Here is an 18,633-nt window from a genome sequence, read left to right as displayed (position 1 = left end):
CGTTTTCTTGATAGTAATTCATTTTATTTTATGACTGTCAGAAAGAGTAGTTTTTCTTTATTAAAGTAATGATTCTGGTGCAAAGGAGTAAAACATCAGTTTTAAAAATATCCTTCCTACACGATTAGAAATACAATATAGATAAAAGTCATTGCTTGCATTGTAAATTTGGATAAATTTAAATGATATCAAAAACTATGCGTCAACGCTTAAAGCTAACCATTTGGTTAGAAGCCCATTAGAGTTAAAACGGGCTCGTTTGTAGAGAAAAGGTTTCTTTCTCGGATGGACTCGAACTCATTATTAAAAGTTCAATAAACTTCTTGAATACTTTTTACAAGCGTCTGGTTTAGTTATTATTAAAATTTCTATAAACTTCTTGAATACTTTTTGCAAACGTCTGGTTTAGTTATTAACTGTAAAAAATGGGCATAAGAAGTTACAATCTAAAACTTCGTTTCTGTGTTTCGCTTTGTGAGACCACAAAATTTCGTCATTATCCGGTGTATACCTCGCTCTCTAATTAATCTTACGTATACCGGGTTCGGATGGACTCGAATTAAATTTTGTTGGGCTCGGAACTCCAAAGTGAATAAAAAGAAAACGAACTTTGGAACTCGTTATATTCATAGGAACTCCTATCCAAATTTTAAATTCAGACATAAGTAACTTTCAAACGAATGGTATATTTTCCCGATTTTAAACCAATATGTGAGTACTCGATTCCAGCTTCTTGTTTTTTCTTGTGAAATGAACTTCGATATCAAGTTTTCTATCTTATTTAGTTAGGTATGCAAGGTCTGTGACAACTGTGATATTTATATAAATTTTGATGATACGTTTATGGTCTATAAACATAATCTTAGGTTTACGAAATTCAAATCTGAAAGTTTTACATGGGTATAAGTGAATTCTGGAGGGAAAGAATGTTGCTGATGCGTTGAGTCGTCCGAACGGAATTAAAAGAAATAAAATTTATTCTACTTTTTTTCGCATTAGATGTTTTCAATGCAATATGTTGTTCTAGAATCAGTACAGTTGCGTACATACTTTTATAATCAGGATATTTTTTTTATATTTTCTAATATACAGCTGGACAATTCCTAAGGACATATGATAATAGCAACGATAGTAACCGCAAATTTGATTTAAAGGAAATGGGAAAATTTCCTTAGGTGCATGATACAGTAAAACATGTTTAGCTTAGGAAAATTTCGGATTGTCAAGCTGGTTTGTCACATGACAGTGCTTATAAGAGATATGAAGTATGTGGCGCGTTTTGAGCTTTGTTGTTTGAAATCAAAGTTTAATGGAAACAATAAATTGAAAAGCTGAATTTTTGATATGTCTTCCGGGTTTAATTTAGACTATTTTATGCAAGGCCGTATTATCGGGAACATAGAACAGGGCCCAAAAATATCTAATGTTGCCAAAAAATTTGACGTTAGTCACATTGTTGTTTCAAGGCTTTGGAAATCATTTCAAACAACAGGAGTGTGCAGAAACCACTGGGAGGTTGTGTTCCATGTATGATGCCTGAAACAAAAACATGCACATAGTGTTATCCAGAAAAAGGAACCGGTATAGTACAGCCAGTCAGATAGCAAAACAGATTCATATGACCACTGACTAGCCAATCTACTGAAAAACGTAGCCAGACGTTTCCAAATAGGGGATGATACATCCGCCGAGCTGTTGCATGCATGCAATAGTCAAGACGTCACCGTATCGCCCCGCTTGTAATGGTAATTTCAGAATTTTTTTTTCAGCATCGCAGTTCCCGCAGAAAGGACTGGGCTTGTATATTAACCTCAGATGAGAGTAAAATTCAGTCTCTCGTCAGATTCTCGACCCAAAAGACCTGGTGTGAGAGAGATTGGTACTGCGTATATTTGGGAAAACATACAGGAAAGGAACCGATGTCCAACATGTGTCATGGTATGGGCTGGCATTAATGGCCGTACGCCCTTCTATGTGCTTTGAACTGGAACTATGGCTAGTCAACGCTGCATTAATGATATTCTGTTCATATTCATTTGCTCCGTGAGGCCGTAGATGATAAATTTGTTTTTAAGGACGCAATGCAACATATTTTTGAACAGTGACTGTTGACGAGTGTGTACATAGTGTGGATATTCAACGACTCGTATGGTTAGTGAGTTCTCCAGATCTGAATCTCATTAAAAATATGTAGGATGCTTTGGGGAGGAATGTTGCTTGACGAGAATGTCATGTAATGAGTAAGGACTCCCTCATTTGTATACTAACAGAGACATGGAGCAAATTGCTCCAACAACTACTGGATAGTGTTGTGCAAAGCATGCTACAACGTCTGGAAACTTGCCACGTCTTCAATGTCCCACGTCTTCACGTCATAACCGATATTGCCATCTTATTTCATGATGCCTACAAATGGAATTTGCATTTTTTTCCTTCATTTTTGCGCTTGAAGCATGAAACTACTATTTTGTTTCTCGAATAAATTTCACACCTTCTGCGTTTCAGAGTACAATAAATTGTCCTAGGAGTCTGGTATTCTTTTGTTTCACTTAGCATATAACCATGCTTAATTTTTATTCGCTTTTCAGCCATTTGTGGTCCGTCCTTAGCCATTGACCAGCAGTGCATAAAGAGAATAGATTATTTTAAGTAATGTATTTCATACGGCAGAGTTGAAAATTAGCTTTTTATCTTTAAAGGAGTTATGGACGATGGCTACACAAGACTGGAAAACCAAGAAAGAAAGACGTCAAACAAGAAATAAGAGAGATTGAATTTTTCAACGATATTCAGCTCCTTTTAATAACTTTAATCAAATATGGTAATATCTAGCCAAACAAACAAAGCGACTGATTTAGAATGACCAGGAAACTCTCCATGTATAAGAGTTTCCTGGTCACTTTAATACCTATATAAAACCTGTAAACTATAAGACTCAAATTAAAATCTATGTAAAACCTGTGAACTGTAAGACTCAAATTGAAATCTATATAAAACCTGTAAACTATAAGACACAAAATAAATTCGATATAAAACATGTAAACTATGAGACTCAAATTAAAATCTATGTAAAGCCTGCAAATTAAAAGACTCAAGAATAAAGAGCAGAATGAAAAATAGCCTCGTGTTGATCAGTTCAAGCAATATGCGGAGATAAATACATTGTTTAAAGCTGAAAAATCCTGCAAAAGTGAAGTAAACTCAATCTAAAAATGAATAAAAAGCATATTAAATGTTAACAAAAATTGAATTAATATTCCCCATCAGCTGATGTTTTCTAAAGTTGAGTTGATTTATATAGTCGATATTGAGTAATAGTGGCTGAAAAAGTAAATATTTGTTTGTATATTACTATAAATATAATGCATCTTTAGAATATGTAATACAAAAGCACGAAACACAACATTGCCATGTACAATATTATTTTATTTTAGAAAGCAAACAAAATAATAATGCTGTTCACATGTTAAAAATAGAATAATGCATGATTTTCGGAGTAAAATAAACTAAGATGCAAAAATTTACAATAAATTTATCTTGACTTAAGCTTTTTGCTCACGCAAGCATGAAATAATAAAGCATTTTAGGAGAACTAACTCTTTTGGGAAATTATTCATTTTTTGGTTAATGGAACGTAAGTTGTAAAACGAATTCTAAATATCTTATCACATCTTTCAGCTTAGATGGTGTAGATGAATACGTGGGTGGAAATAAATAAACAGCGAACTCAGAATAAAGTAGTTTAGTTGCTAATAATGTAGATTTAGGTGTTTCTTTTTAAATATTCAAAGAGTTTTGAATTACTCCACATTATGATCCTTTCCTATTTTCTTCGCAGCTTTTCTAATGTATACATGTAAAAACGAAAATCCCGGCAAAAGTTAGTTTTATTAAAAAAAAACAAGTGCTTTTATTAGAGAACTTCTTTTACAGAATTATAACTTAAATTTACTTATGGAAATCCATATTAGCTTTATGATTTTCATGATTTTGCAGGTACTTACACAGTCTTTTATTAAAATTCACCGTAAAAAAAGTTCTAGTTTATAAGTTTTGGAAGTATCCAGTGTCTTTAAGATATGAAAAAAGATATCGATGTCTATCGTCTCCAATAAAAGTTAATAATTTTGGATAATAAGAGCTGAAATATCGCAGTCTCTCAAATTTTAAAATTGGAACACTGGGTCAAGATGTGCTTAATCGTTAATGCTTCTCGGTAACTGGAGAAAACAGGTTTTGTTTCGTTTAGTAGGTCTATGCGTTTGTCTATGCGATAATCAACATAACTCATAAGTACACGTATGTGTGGAATAGCATTTCAGCCAAATGACTCCAGAATAGTTTTGCTGAAACTTTTATCAAAATTTATAATTATCATTTTCCTCAAATTAGACTGGATTTTGTTAATACAGTACTTAATCTCCTTTAAGGTGATGCAGGTTTAAGGTCTTCCTACTCAAAAAAAAAAAAAACCGAAGAAAGTCTCAGTCAAGATTTACACATAGGTAGAATGTTAATTATTTGCGCATTTTCACAATCCAAGATGAGCGCGTATTTTCAAAATCCCTTTAATTTTTGGCATACCCCCGGCAATTTTTTTAACATTTCTATTTAGACTCTGTCCAGCGTACATACTTTAATGATAATATTTAACTAAAACTTGGCTCTTCATGATATGATTTCTCAATTTAAGAGAATAGGTAAGAGAAAAATAATAATAGAATAATAGAAGAGCGTTCGCCTTCCAATGAGGCGAACAGGGGTTCGAATCTCAGTCAATACGAATTCCACATCAAGTTTGCAATGACCACAGTTCTGACGTGAAATATCTTCAGTGGTAGATGGAGTGGTAGACAGTGTATCCTGTCTTTTACATTAAGTAACGTTGAATTACAGAGAAATAACTACTTATTCAACGTGAAGTCTTTCATACGCAAGTGTTCTTATTCTGTAGATATTTTATAAAGAGTCTTAAATCTGATCCCTTTCCAGAATATGTTTTCTACGGGGAAAATGTTTTTGTGATTTGAGTTAATTGTCTTGCGCAACATTCTTCGAACACGTGTTGAACATAGTAGTGGCGAATATGCTTTGAATTTAGGAGCTAATAAGAAATGAACCTCTACAATTTAATTTATTGCATAATTCTTCTTAATCAAAGCTATTATAAATTTCAAATACGTACCTACCTTAAGAAAATATAAATAATACTTTACAATTCGTAATTACAATTTCAAAATTTGAATTTACGTTTAGTAGAAATTCATTAAAAAAAACATATAAACTACTTTGCAAAGATTCATGTTGAAAACTTCTTAAAAAACAAATATTTAAAAGACATTTAATGGTTTAGAATTTAGCCCTCTACACACGAAAAGATTAAGGAAGCATTATAAAATTCAATACTCTCCTTAATGTTGTAAACATTATAGTACATAATAAATGAAAGAATGCAAATTCAATTTACATTTTAATGCAAGTTTTAAGAAAATGTAGCTAACCTCTATAAGTGTAATGCATTCAGATGTACGTTAAAAGATTTGATTTTCTATAGAGAAATATTGAGCCAGTTTTCAGTTGTTAAGTAAAAATCCTCTATTTTGCGGTGTGTAGTTCTGTTTATTCCCTAATTGAAATTTCAAAATTAGACTAAAACCATTTAGAAAGGTTCAGTAATAGACTAGACAAGACAATAGAATTTTTTTTTCTTTTTAAAAGGAGTGAAGATAAAATATGTCTACCACAACATATTTTTGAAATTCATAATATAGCATGGCATTCAACGTTTTGATAGTTTTGGTCCGTTACAGAACTTCCAGATAGTTTGAAAAATGTAAGATTCTAAATAAATTTAGAATATTCGTAATGAGTTTATCGCTAATATTTTATTAGATTTAAAATTGAAAAAATTGCGTTAGTCTAATAGAAAAATATAATTCTTAAATCTATAACGAAACAATTTGAAATTTTTTTCCTCTATATTTTAAAAATCCCAATGGTTGCCACCGACATTGTTTTGGGTGCACAGTGTGCAGAAAATGGTCCACTTAGAATAACTTTAGATCTAATGGTCGGATCTTCATGTTTTAGGACTAAATCTTAAAGGTTTAATAGGGTGACCACAAATGCGCTGATCAATAAGTGCAGAAGATATTTTAAGTTTCAAAAATGTATTTTTCCTAGATAAACATACCTCTTGCTTGATGTATTTGTATTTCTTAACTCAAAAATATAAGGGTAGCCGTAATCTGGGAAGTATGGTGTCAAGAGTTGGTCAGGCTAGCTGAACTAGCTTAAATATGAGCCCCTTCTCGTTAATTTTACTTTTTGCGTAGCTTGCTATATTTTGAGAACTTTTAAGGCAAATTGAAAAATTTCTACACACAATTATACAATTAGTTTACAGAAAAATGATTTTTTATAAATTTACCTTTTATTAATTATTCATTATATTTTATGGTTATAGTCAAAAAATGTTTGATTTGGAAGGTATAAAATTTTTACATCAATTTAAAGAATGTAATTTCACATGGCAAATGTTAAAGTAAATTTAGCAATATCGGTACAATAGTTACTCAGAAATTGAATGTTAAAAAAGCCAGTTAGTTAAAATTTGACTTCTCAGTAACCAGTCGACTGATTTCGCTTAAATTGTATATTTTGCCATAAGCTGAAAGTAAGATAGCCTCAAGTGAAATATTTAAATCTTAGTTTTTAAATACAAATTTTAACTGTTTAAAGACAAAAAATACAAGCATGTTCTGCAGAAGTAGTTTTATATTTGTTTTTCTTTAGAATGAAAAGCATAAAATTTAAATCCTATGAGTCCTAACAAAAACTAAGCAAATTCTAATATTTTTGTATTATGACAATAATGGTAATTGTGATGAAATCCTTAATATTTTAATTTTCTCTCTTACTTCATTGAACATTGATTTGCTTTTTACTTAAAAAGAGAAAAATTTGAATCTGATACATTATGCCTTTCATTATTAGACATTTTACAAATTCCAAAAATTCCTTCTTCATAATCATATGCATAAAAAATATGGATTATTATAAACTTTAGTTTTTTATTTACTAAACGTCATTAATTTTCCTGTTTATGTTTCATGAATACATCCTATTAAAGTCACACTTTTGAACTATATTTAGAAACTTTCTTTAGAGTTTCTTTTTTATTGGATCCGTTCCAAGAGAGCATAAAAAAAGGTTTTTCAATTACACTGTATTTAAAAGAATTCCTTAATGCTTCCTTTGTTTTCAAGATATCCTTCTCATTATTACATGAAACTTTGCCTTAGTATGAAACTCGAGCTTAACGTGAAAGTAACACCAGGTAATTAAATGTAAATAGATTTTTGTTATGGTCTGAAATTAATTAAAAATGTAAATTGCCCTTTTGTTATTATTTTTAGAGGACGGAAAAGTGAAAGTGTTGGTAATCATTTGCATTTTGCACACAAGTTTATCTATAAAGTGAATGTTAATTTTAAGTTTTCGCACTTTAAAGATTTTAATATATATATTATTGTTATTATTATTATTATATATATTATTATTACATATATATGGGTCATTCTCACAGAAACAGTCATTTTCATGTCCCCAGTATATTTTATGTTTGTTTTACAGCTTACGAAAAAAAAATCAGGGAAAGTGTTCTTCAGAATGCAAGCTAACAAAGGAATTAAAATAAAATTATCAATTTTTATTTTTTATTTATTTTAGGTAATTAAAATATACCAATATGTCATTCCCTCACTTGTCCCCACTGCTGATTTAAAAAAAAGAAAAAAATTGTTTCTGAAATAACAAAACTTTTTTTTACAAATTCGTGTTTTTTATTTCAGAATACTGAAATATAGAATTCAGAAAATCAATTTTAAATTTAATTTCTGATAAAAATATTAACACAGCACTAATTTAAACTTTGTCCCCAGTGTTTCGCGTCATTCCCTCACAACAATGTTCTTATCACCTGCCCTCTTCTTAGAATAAAAATATTTTAATAAAAACTTCAGAAGTTAACTACTGGCATCATGGAACAAAATTGCAGTATGTTTCCATCTTCAACATAAAGAAGCTTTGCTGTGGAATAAATTTGAATGAATCAAACCAGGTAAAATTTTAAAACTGTTATTTTTAAATTTTATTGAATTCGTCATTCCCTCACTAGTGTATAAAGTGAGGGAATGACGCTGAAGTGAGGGAATGATTCAAGATGAGTATATTATTAAATTTTTTTTTTTGTTCAATCGTGCTAGCCAATTTTATTTCCCAAACCTGTAAAAACTATTAAATATATAAGACTAAATTACAATAAATATTAGATATACTTAATATGTTATCATTTTCAAACTTTAGGTAGATGTAACTTAAATAAAAACATGTATTAAAATAAAATATCTATAACACTATTAGTGTCATTCCCTCACTTTTTAAATAATGAAAATAATTAATTTACTTATTAATTAATTTGAAAAATAAATTAAAAAATTAATAAATTAATTTATTAAATTAATTAATTTATTAAATTAATTAATTAATTATTAATTATTATAAATTAATTAATTATAAATTAATTATTTAAAAATTAATTAATTTAAATATTAAGTATATTTTATGGGATATATACTTTTTTTATAATGCCATTACATATTTCTATTAATATAAAAAGTTTCAGAGCTTTTTATTCACTTTACTTTTTTGGGATTTTATGAACTGAAAAATGACAGTTTTCGTGAGAATGACCCATATATATATATATATATATATATATATATATATATATATATATATATATATATATATATATATATATATATATATATATATATATATATATATATATATATATATATATATATATATATATATATATATATATATATATATATATATATATATAATATATATTATTGTTATTATTATTATTATTATTATTATTGGAAAAGCAATGAATATTAATTTCGAGTTATATTTATACTAATTTATTACACCACAACTAGTTCTAAAACAAATAAAATGATAAAAACGTTATCTTCCCAAGTTATAAATGCACTGAAATAAGTAGCTCCAGCTTCAAGTCCTTAAAATTCCACATTGAAAAGTTCAAAAAACTATTTTGATTTTAATGGTCAAGTGTAACTCTTGCTTCATATAAAAAATCAAAACCATAAATATGTTTCACCACAAAAGCATTTTCATGCATCAATTAACAACAATAAAAATTGTTTAATGAATTAAATATTAAAATTATTTCATTAGCATGCATTTCAAACACTATTTTAAATGAAAAATAAAATAAATGCTTGATTTTTAGTAATTTTGGAAACAAAAAAATAAACTTAACGCAGATTTCAATTCTTAGTTAAAATTAAAATATTTTTTTTAGCTTATTTAGACCGTATATAAGGGTTTGCATAACTGAAAAAGCTGTATTGAGTTACAGATATACCAGAAGAAAAAGCTTCATTTAATTAACTATTTCGAAATTTGGTGTAAGATGAATTCTAGATGCAAGAATATCTTTGCTTTATATAAATACAGTGCGCAAAAAATTAATAATTTACCCTGAATAACTTTTGATGTGATAATCAAATCGTCACGTTCAAGATTTCAAACTTTATAGTTTGAGGTGGGAAATATGCAAATTGATTAGTGCAATCAAGTTACGAAATCAGACACAAAAATGTTCTTTCTCTCGATAAACAAGAAGTTTTTTTCGTCAAATCTGGATTTTTGTCCCCCAAAGTGTTAGGGGTAACCGCAAATCGGAAAAATATGGTCCTAATGTGGAATTTTGAAAATGTCGACTGTTTACAATTTGATTTCTCAGGAACTATTTGACCGATTTCACTCATTTTCTTTTATTTTGCCTTGTAAAATTACATGTTTTAAAATGATGTAAAAATTGTGCATCTTACTATTAAAAATGTTTCCAACTATTAGTAAATAAAATAACAAAAAAAACTAAAAAATTTTGAAAAGTTACTTTTCGCATGAAATTATCTTTAGATTAACGATTTTTATAGTTGCGTGTAAAAATTTTCGATTCATTTTGAAAGTTCTCGAAATAGGGTGAAAGTCGTAAAAAGTAAAATTAGCATTAAAGAATCCAAACTGGGGGAGGGGTCACTCTTCTGATCAAACTATGTGTACCTTATAACCCAGCGCCACCCCCATATTTTGCTAGTCAGAAATCAGAATCAGTCGAAAAATTGCCACATATACTCAGAAAAAGTAAGTTTTTGTGTCTAATTTCGTAAATTAAAATGTAGTCTGTACTAATTAATTAGCATATAAGAAATCACTCCCTCAAACTATTAAGATTGAGTCCTAGAATGAGAAAATCCGATCATTAGATCAAAAGTTATCCAGGGTTAAAATTTTAAGGTTTTATTTTTTTGCACAGTGTTCACAAACGAAGACAATTCCTTCTATTTTAATTTTAAATATATTTATCACATTGCATTATTGAATCGTAGCGTTTTGAAATGCATGGGAAAACTAACCTAAGAATACACGTCGTATATTATTGACTTAGTAACCGATACACGTGAGCACACGAAATTGATTGCAAGTCATTTTCTCTTAAGGTAAAGATATATAGTCTCCGAAGAAATAAGATCTCGATCAAATCATTGGTACAGGTACACAGCTATAGGAACAATTCCTCACGTAATTGGACGTTGAAAGAATGAACAATAAAATGCTTGGCTGCAGAAAATAAGTAATCAAGACTATCGACGAAATTACTTTGGACATTCCACGATATATTTTTTCTCCATTATTTTTCGAAGAATATCACATTATTTCTTAACCCTTTCTATCTCTGCAGAGCCATGCAGAATTTACAGGATCTAAAATTTTTCCCATAAATCTCGAATCTCCTAGATTCAGCACGAGTGCGCTTGAGGCATCTAAATGCTTTCGGGGGCAAAATTTTGAAATTATTTAACTATAAATTTTTTATTTAGATTTATGAGTGGATTGTACAATAAAACCTGAAATGATAATACAATAATGAATAATATATGAAACAAAAAATGAAAAAAAAAATCGAAAAATTATCATGGACCTTTTTTGATAAAATTGACCTATTTCACAATCACTTAACTTTGTTAAAATTCATTATTTTTTCATTATTCTCGCTTTATACACTGTTAGAGGTAATTGATATTTTACCATTGATTGATATTTACCATACTGACTGATATTTTACCATTGATTGTTATTTTACCATATAAAAAAAAACAGTTAAATAACTATAGAGATGGTATTCAAACAGTCAACTTTGAGAAAAACAGTATATTTACTACTTTCCCCAAATGCAGTTTAACAAACAGAATTTAATCGCAACAACTAGGGTCACTTAATGAAGCTACTTAGTTCCTTGCAGTTGGAACATTTTTTAGCAGAGAAGGGTAATCTGCCAATCTCATGGCCCACAGAACGGGGTTCAAATCCTAGAGTTGATACCAAAATGTTTCATCCATTTCCTTCACCACATAAAGAGTTTCAAGTGTCCTACACTCTCTAATTTGTTACCATGGAATGTTAAAACACGATATTCTCATTCATGTATAGATGGCAGCACCATGAAGCTGCTAAACACCAATCGTAATTGTCGTATCGTAAGTATTTCCAATTTCTTAGGATGGGTGAAATTTTCCGGATGAAATAAAACTTAATGGTCTATAGTTTTATTTCATATTATGGAGTGCCTTAAAATAGTAAAAAATATATATTATAAACCATTTTAAAACTTTGCATGATTAGATTGGCGATGATCAAAGTGTCCTGTATGCCAAATCTGGCTTGTAAGTTACGGCGATTAGTAATGTCAATCGCAAAGTAAAGTTAATAATAAAAGTAAAGTAAAGTTATTAGTTAAAGTTAATATTGATTTAATTGAGTTTAATACCAGGAAATAGTTTATTTTTTGTAAATTATGCTTTACTTTCTTGTTTGTTGTTACCAAAAATTTTGAACTGTTAGTTCATATTTTTTTTAAGTCTTGGAAATCAAATTTTTTATTATTTCATTTTATGCACATTAGCAATTTGCATGCATCTATATTTGCCACGTGGAATGGAATGTATCGCCGAATATATTATCTTCTTCAAAAAAATCCCAACCTTCTTTTTTAATGAAACGAAATTTTTCAATCTTGGGAAGAATTGCTTTTATAAAAGCCCCTTCTTCTAATTTGATGACCAACCATATGGAATATTTTAATCGTATTGGATCTCAAGGAGCCTTATCCTACTTTATTCCATTATCAATATAATTTATTCGATTTTCATGGATGTCAAACCGTTCATTTTGGAAATTAAATCCGTTGGGATTATCTAATGACAGAGAAACTGGCCTGATTCCAGCCGGCGTGGCTCCAACTTTGTTTAAAACTTCAACAATTGATCTAGTAGAGAGGTTTTATTCCCCGATCTTGTCTTTAACTTAACGTTTAAATAAACAGAAAAATTTTTTAAAAAATCCCAGTATGCTGACATCTTATTTTAATCTCAATATTTTACTGAAATTATGTAGGGGAAAAATTTAGCTGGATATCTTTATTGGCTGCCATACAATAAATCGTATATAGGCATAAAATGGATTTTTGACTAAATACGAAAATCTTAATTCCTGCGAACAATCGTCTTATATTCGTTTCATATAACTAAAGTAAATTTTGTGCTTGGAAAAAAAAATTTATTTTGCCCTCTTAAAATAGTACTTTTTTAGATTTTTTTCAAAAAATATCCTTTTTGCATAGGTTACTGATCTTATTAAAGTGTTGTCATATATATCCTTTGCTATCGGCAGTTTGATTTCTAAAGTATTCAAATCTTGCATACAATGAGTCTTATTTACATATTTTTCCAAATTTCCGATTTTTAAACCTTGTTCAGTACAATAAAGGCAAACATAGCTTAAAAGTACTAAATTTCATGTTTTAATTTCAAAAGTTGTCTATCAAATAAAATAGTAATGCCTCATAAAATAATACCATAGGTAACTTTTTAATTCTTAAATTTTCAAGTGAAATATTATATATATATATATATATATATATATATATACAGGGTGTCTCAGTTAAAGTTTCAGAACTCCTAAAAGGGGTAGAGTGCATCCTGACGACCTGAAATCATATCGCAATGGGGGGTCGGAAATGCTTTCCAGACGCGGTAGATGGCGTTGTTCGAAAGTTCCGTGCTTTCCAGTGCGTTGGCCTCCTCAGTCACCCGATCTATCATGACTTGATTTTTATTTCTGGGGTCATGTGAAAACACTGAATTATGACACCCCTGTTGACAATGCTGAGGAGCTGGTTGCAAGAATCGCAGTAGCTGCCACAGAAATTCGAGATATGCCTGGAGTGTTGCGGAATGCTCGGATGTCCATGCGCCGGAGATGTGAGGTGTGCATCGTAGCCGGTGGCAGAAACTTCGAACACTTATTTTGACCCATGTGCCTTATGCTTTTTTCAATGTATTATTAAAACGATTTTTACCTTACAACCTCTTTTCTTTATGGTGCTTCTGTGTACATCACCGCTTCAGGAAAGCATTTCCGACCCCGCATTGCCATACGATTTCAAGTCGTCAGGATGTGCCCCACCCTTCTCAGGAGTTCTGAAACGTTCAACTGAGACACCCTGTATGTATATATATATATATATATATATATATATATATATATATAGGGGAGAGTCGGGTAGCCCCGCTCACTTAAAGAGTATAATATCGAGTAATAATCAATATTTTTGTATGTTTCTATTTTTTTTATCATCTAATTAAATAATGCAAAAAGAATAAACCAAAGAAAGAATAGTTTAACTTAAAAAAATAGAAATTTAAAAAAACATGTTTTTCAGCTCTTTTCAAAATGTGTCGGGTAGCCCCGCCCAATTACAAGAATTATGTTTTTTGACTTTTTTTTCAGGTGTCAATGAAAATGACCAATGTATTGACAATAGGTAAACCTCGTTTATCATTTTTATCGCAAAATTATTTTATTTATTACATATTTACATACTTTTAGTGAATTCTATCACTTAATAGCAACAATATTTGTTGTTAAAAATGCATATAACATTCAAATTTGAAGCAATAAAATAATAATCTTCGCAACCGTACATTTATCGACGAAATAAAATTGGTCGTTGATACCTGACATTCATGTGAGCGGGGCTACCTGAAATCCAATTTTTTTGTAAATTTTTAATTACTCGAAAAATTTTTCACATATAGACTTCCTTTCTTCGTGCAAATTAAACTTATGACTACATACTTTAATCCTGTATGTATAGAAAAAAAATTTTTAGTATTAAAATGAAGTTTAATCGAAAATTTCAACCAATTTTTCTTAATTTCATGACAACTGTATTCAACATATTTTCAAAACTATTGTTTACCATGTTAACAGCACATAAATACTTGAAACTTTGAAAATAATCTTTTTTTAATATAACAATTATAGTCCGATGGCCCACTGACTTGAAAAAATATTCTATACATATGAAATTGACAGTGGGCGGGGCTACCCGACTCTCCCATATATATATATATATATATATATATATATATATATATATATATATATATATATATATATATATATATATATATATATATATATATATATATATATATATATTTATATATATATAATTTGCGTCAAAAATGAGCCATTTTTGAAGTCTATAGCTTTTATAATTTAAAGTTGTAAGAATGTCATTTAAAGATGTAATACTATTACATAAAGATTATACGAATTCATTTTTAAGAAAATTCAACTGTTGTTTAAGATAAATTCACATAGATGTATTTTCCCTTTCCTGGCTTGATCCAAAATGTCCGATATTTTTGTGGACTAAGTTTAGATCTTTAGGACAAGAACAGGGTAAATATATGTGTAATATTTACCTTTCAAAATTATAAAGATATTCTTACCAAATAACTTAATGCAAAAGTTTTTTTGAATTAGGATATTTGATATGAAGAAAGTGTACTAATTATACTAATTTAGGCTCTAATATTTAAAAGAATACTAATTATGTCAATAACAGTTTTGAATTTTTTAATTAAAAAAAATTATCACTGAAGCAAACTGTATTTATAAAATATTTTCTTTTTTTCAAGTGCTAAAACAAAAAAAATGCATTTAAAAATTCTTCTCTTTGTTAAATATTCTGAAAGGAAGACCAACTTAAAAGCATCTCTAGCAGTAGATGTTGTAAAATGCAACAGGCGAATTGAAAATTATTCGTGCAAATAATTCAATTTCGGATATTTTCTCGAAAAACATTCCAAAAGTGTAGGGAATACTTATTAAAATAACGTAAAAAAACGTTATACCGCAAGTAATGCATTCTTTAAAATTGAGTTTCTTAACCTCATTAAGGTTCAAGCTTCCTTAGTTTTTATCCAGTGGAAATCAATTTTCTTTACAAGCGAAGACATTTTATTGGGCAGGTTTTCGTTAAAGATGGGGAAAAATCAATCCTTTTTCTTTCTTGCATGGAGATTTTATTAGGTAAGGCCTTACGTTAGTCTTAGGATGAAAGGAAATTGACTACCTAAGGCGAGAGGTATTAAAAGACTTTTTACACCAGATTTTCAATGTATGTGAATCGAAATTGCAGATGTACGATAGATAAAAAAGGTTCTGAAATATTTGTCTAGTCTCGTCATTTTTGAATATATTTCAAAAATTAATGTTTTCAGTGTTTTTCAGAAATAATTTTCTGTTTGTACAATAATCTATGTATTCCATAAATTAGTTACTACTCACGGCTTAATTTTAAATAGTTTGAGTCACTTTGAACTTATAAAATCATTCAATTTTGCTGAATCCTTATTTTAGTGACACGTTTAACCTTATTATATTGTCATTTAAGTTTATTTAAATTTGATTATATGCTTGTTATGGCACTGTTAGAATTTTTAGATTACTTTACATCCAAATCATCGCTATATTTTTCGGAATACTTATTTAGGTGACATATTTAACCACATTATTTTGTAATTAATTTAAGGCTCATGGTGACATTCAGACATTATTTTGTTTGCTATTTATTAACCACATTATTATTATTATTACTTTTTAATACTAATAATATTTATTAATATTTTATCATTAATATTATTATTTACTAACCACATTATTTTGTAATTAATTTAAGACTCATGGTGACTTTCAGAAGTTTTGGATCACGTTGAACTCCTTGAATAGTCCTATTTTGCTAAATACTTATTTAGGAGTCAATAACAATATATATATATATATATATATATATATATATATATATATATATATAAACCAGATTATAGCTCAATTTAATCCTGTTTAATCTTATTTTAACTTAAAGATAAAAAATGAAGTGAGTTTCTACCACTTTTTTCCATTTATAGTCGCCTGTAGCATTCCTGGAAAGGGAACATTTTTAATCTCACCTCAATATTTATATTTTTCGAAATTTCGATATAATTGTTTCAATTTCTATGTCAAAGTGTGTTAGCAGATTTAATCAATATAGATGATATAAATGATTTCTCAAAGGAATGCCTTTATTAACAATACAGCAACGTTTATCATTAGTGTAAAAATTTAGAACAAACTAGTAATAAATAAAAATACAAAAATGATCTCCTTCTCCCCAACTCCTGTAGTTGTTGGGAGAAGAGAAGGGTGGAAGCCCGTTTCAAGAACTTCTGTTGTGCCTCAAAATATTGCTTTTTACTTTATACATAGAGACAACAACAAACCTTAGATCACTGGTTAACATTATGTCTACGGAAGCTAGCTTTCTTCCCCTATGCATATTCTTTGGCATGCCTGACTGCGAAGCCAATGGCAGCGGGTTCGAATCCCTCTCAGAGCATGAACGTTTTTCTCTGTGTGCTGTTCTCTATTGTGCTTGACTTGTGAGTGTATCCCACTTTGTGAACGGGTATTTGTGGCAGTGGGGAATGGATAATGTTGGTCGCCTCCGTGACTTTGGTCACAAAGTGTGCACTAGCAACGGAAAATGAGCAACACTTCCGGTACCTTCCATAGCGGAGAACGATAAGTTCAGTGCACCATTAAAAGAAATTAACTCCATGGTTGCATTTTAGCAACCAACATTGTTATTTTACTACAAGTTTAACAGTAACAATTTTCAAAACTAATTATCAAACATTACTTTTTTTATTCTATTGAATTCTTTATACATTATTTTGTAAACCTTCATAATTTCAAGTTAGAGCAAGTCTTATTTTTGAATAAATTTGAATTTCGGAAAGAACTCAGCGTTAAATTTATAAGCAAATGTGTCCACTTGAGCATTTAAAATTTCACCTTTGAATTTATATTCCTATGGCTTATAGAGAGACAGGTATGATATTTTTTTCAACAGGTTCAAAATTTATAATTCTCGAAGAAATTATCCAATATTATTTTTTTATTCCGTCGTAATTCCTGTAAACTTTTCTACACATTTTAGTGATTTCAAGTTTCAACGTTTCATAGTTTTAGCGTAGATCAAAAAATAAATAAATAAATAAAACTCTTAGTTAAATATGCAAAACAGTGTCGAAGGCCCTTGTGATTTTTTAATAGAGAAATGAAAATGAAAGTAATATTATGAAATTAATAACTTATATATTAAGTAATAACTTAATATTATGAAAATATTACTAAGTTAAATATCTAAAATAGTGATGGAGGCTCTTATGATATTTTTTAATATAGAAATATATACTTGTAAACTAAGGCTTTACATAAAATTTTTCGGCTTATAAGATAAGAACGCAAATCTTTTAATGCCAAACATTCCATAAATACTATTTTCATCAAATTCATAAAAACAATTGTTTACTGTTAGATAATTAAAATTTTTCAGTTCCTCGCAAGAAATATTTATTTTTGCTAATTTTCACAGATTTTCTTTTTTCTGCGTACATTTTACTTTCGTTTCTTTAATTAATATCTTTCTCCGGTTGACGTGTTTATTTTACTTGTATAAAGTAAAACCAAAATTGAAGACTTAATCTGTGACAGATAAATAAATAGAAAAACATTATTAATAAAATACTGAGAATGAAATAAACAATATTATTTTTACATTTCGAACATCTTTTTGAGTATTGTTTGATCATTTTCAAAGCAAAAATTTTTTCTTCTTATTAAAAATTCTTTTACCTCGTTCTTTTATCACTACCATTAAAACAATGTACTAATCCCCACATTTTAGGATTAATTTCATAATTAACGTTTTTATAAAATTCATTTATAAGAAAAATACATTTTTTAAAAGTATTAGTAAGGCTTTTATTATTATGTACTTGCGTTTAAAATCTTTCTTGGTATTGTTACACATGAAAAACATTTACTAAATGGGGTTTAATAATGCATATACATTTTATATTTCATCATATTTTTTTCTTAACATGCATTTTTATAACAAATGCATATTTATGAATATGCAAATTTTATTTGTTCTAGTATATGTTTTCTTCGATAGAATAAAAGGTTATATTGAAATTTATTTATCTATTTTATTTCTTTTTTCTTTATATTTTTACACAATTTTTGCATTTCTTTTTGAATATCTTCCTGATCAATTTAAAAACAAATATACTT

General features: G+C 28.7%; 1 pseudogene; it reads right to left on the bottom strand.

The window, feature by feature from the left end:
* Window positions 1–1,481: 1,481 nt before the first annotated feature.
* LOC147808198 (protein GVQW3 pseudogene) overlaps window positions 1,482–18,633 on the bottom strand; it is a 34,036-nt pseudogene continuing 16,884 nt past the window's right edge.

This window comes from Parasteatoda tepidariorum, chromosome 6 (assembly GCF_982258835.1).
Source record: "Parasteatoda tepidariorum strain Cologne lab strain chromosome 6, Ptep-v5.0, whole genome shotgun sequence".
Classification (NCBI taxonomy): domain Eukaryota; kingdom Metazoa; phylum Arthropoda; class Arachnida; order Araneae; family Theridiidae; genus Parasteatoda; species Parasteatoda tepidariorum.
The sequence above is the reverse complement of the archived record's forward strand: the minus strand, read 5'-3'. Positions and strand labels throughout refer to the sequence as shown.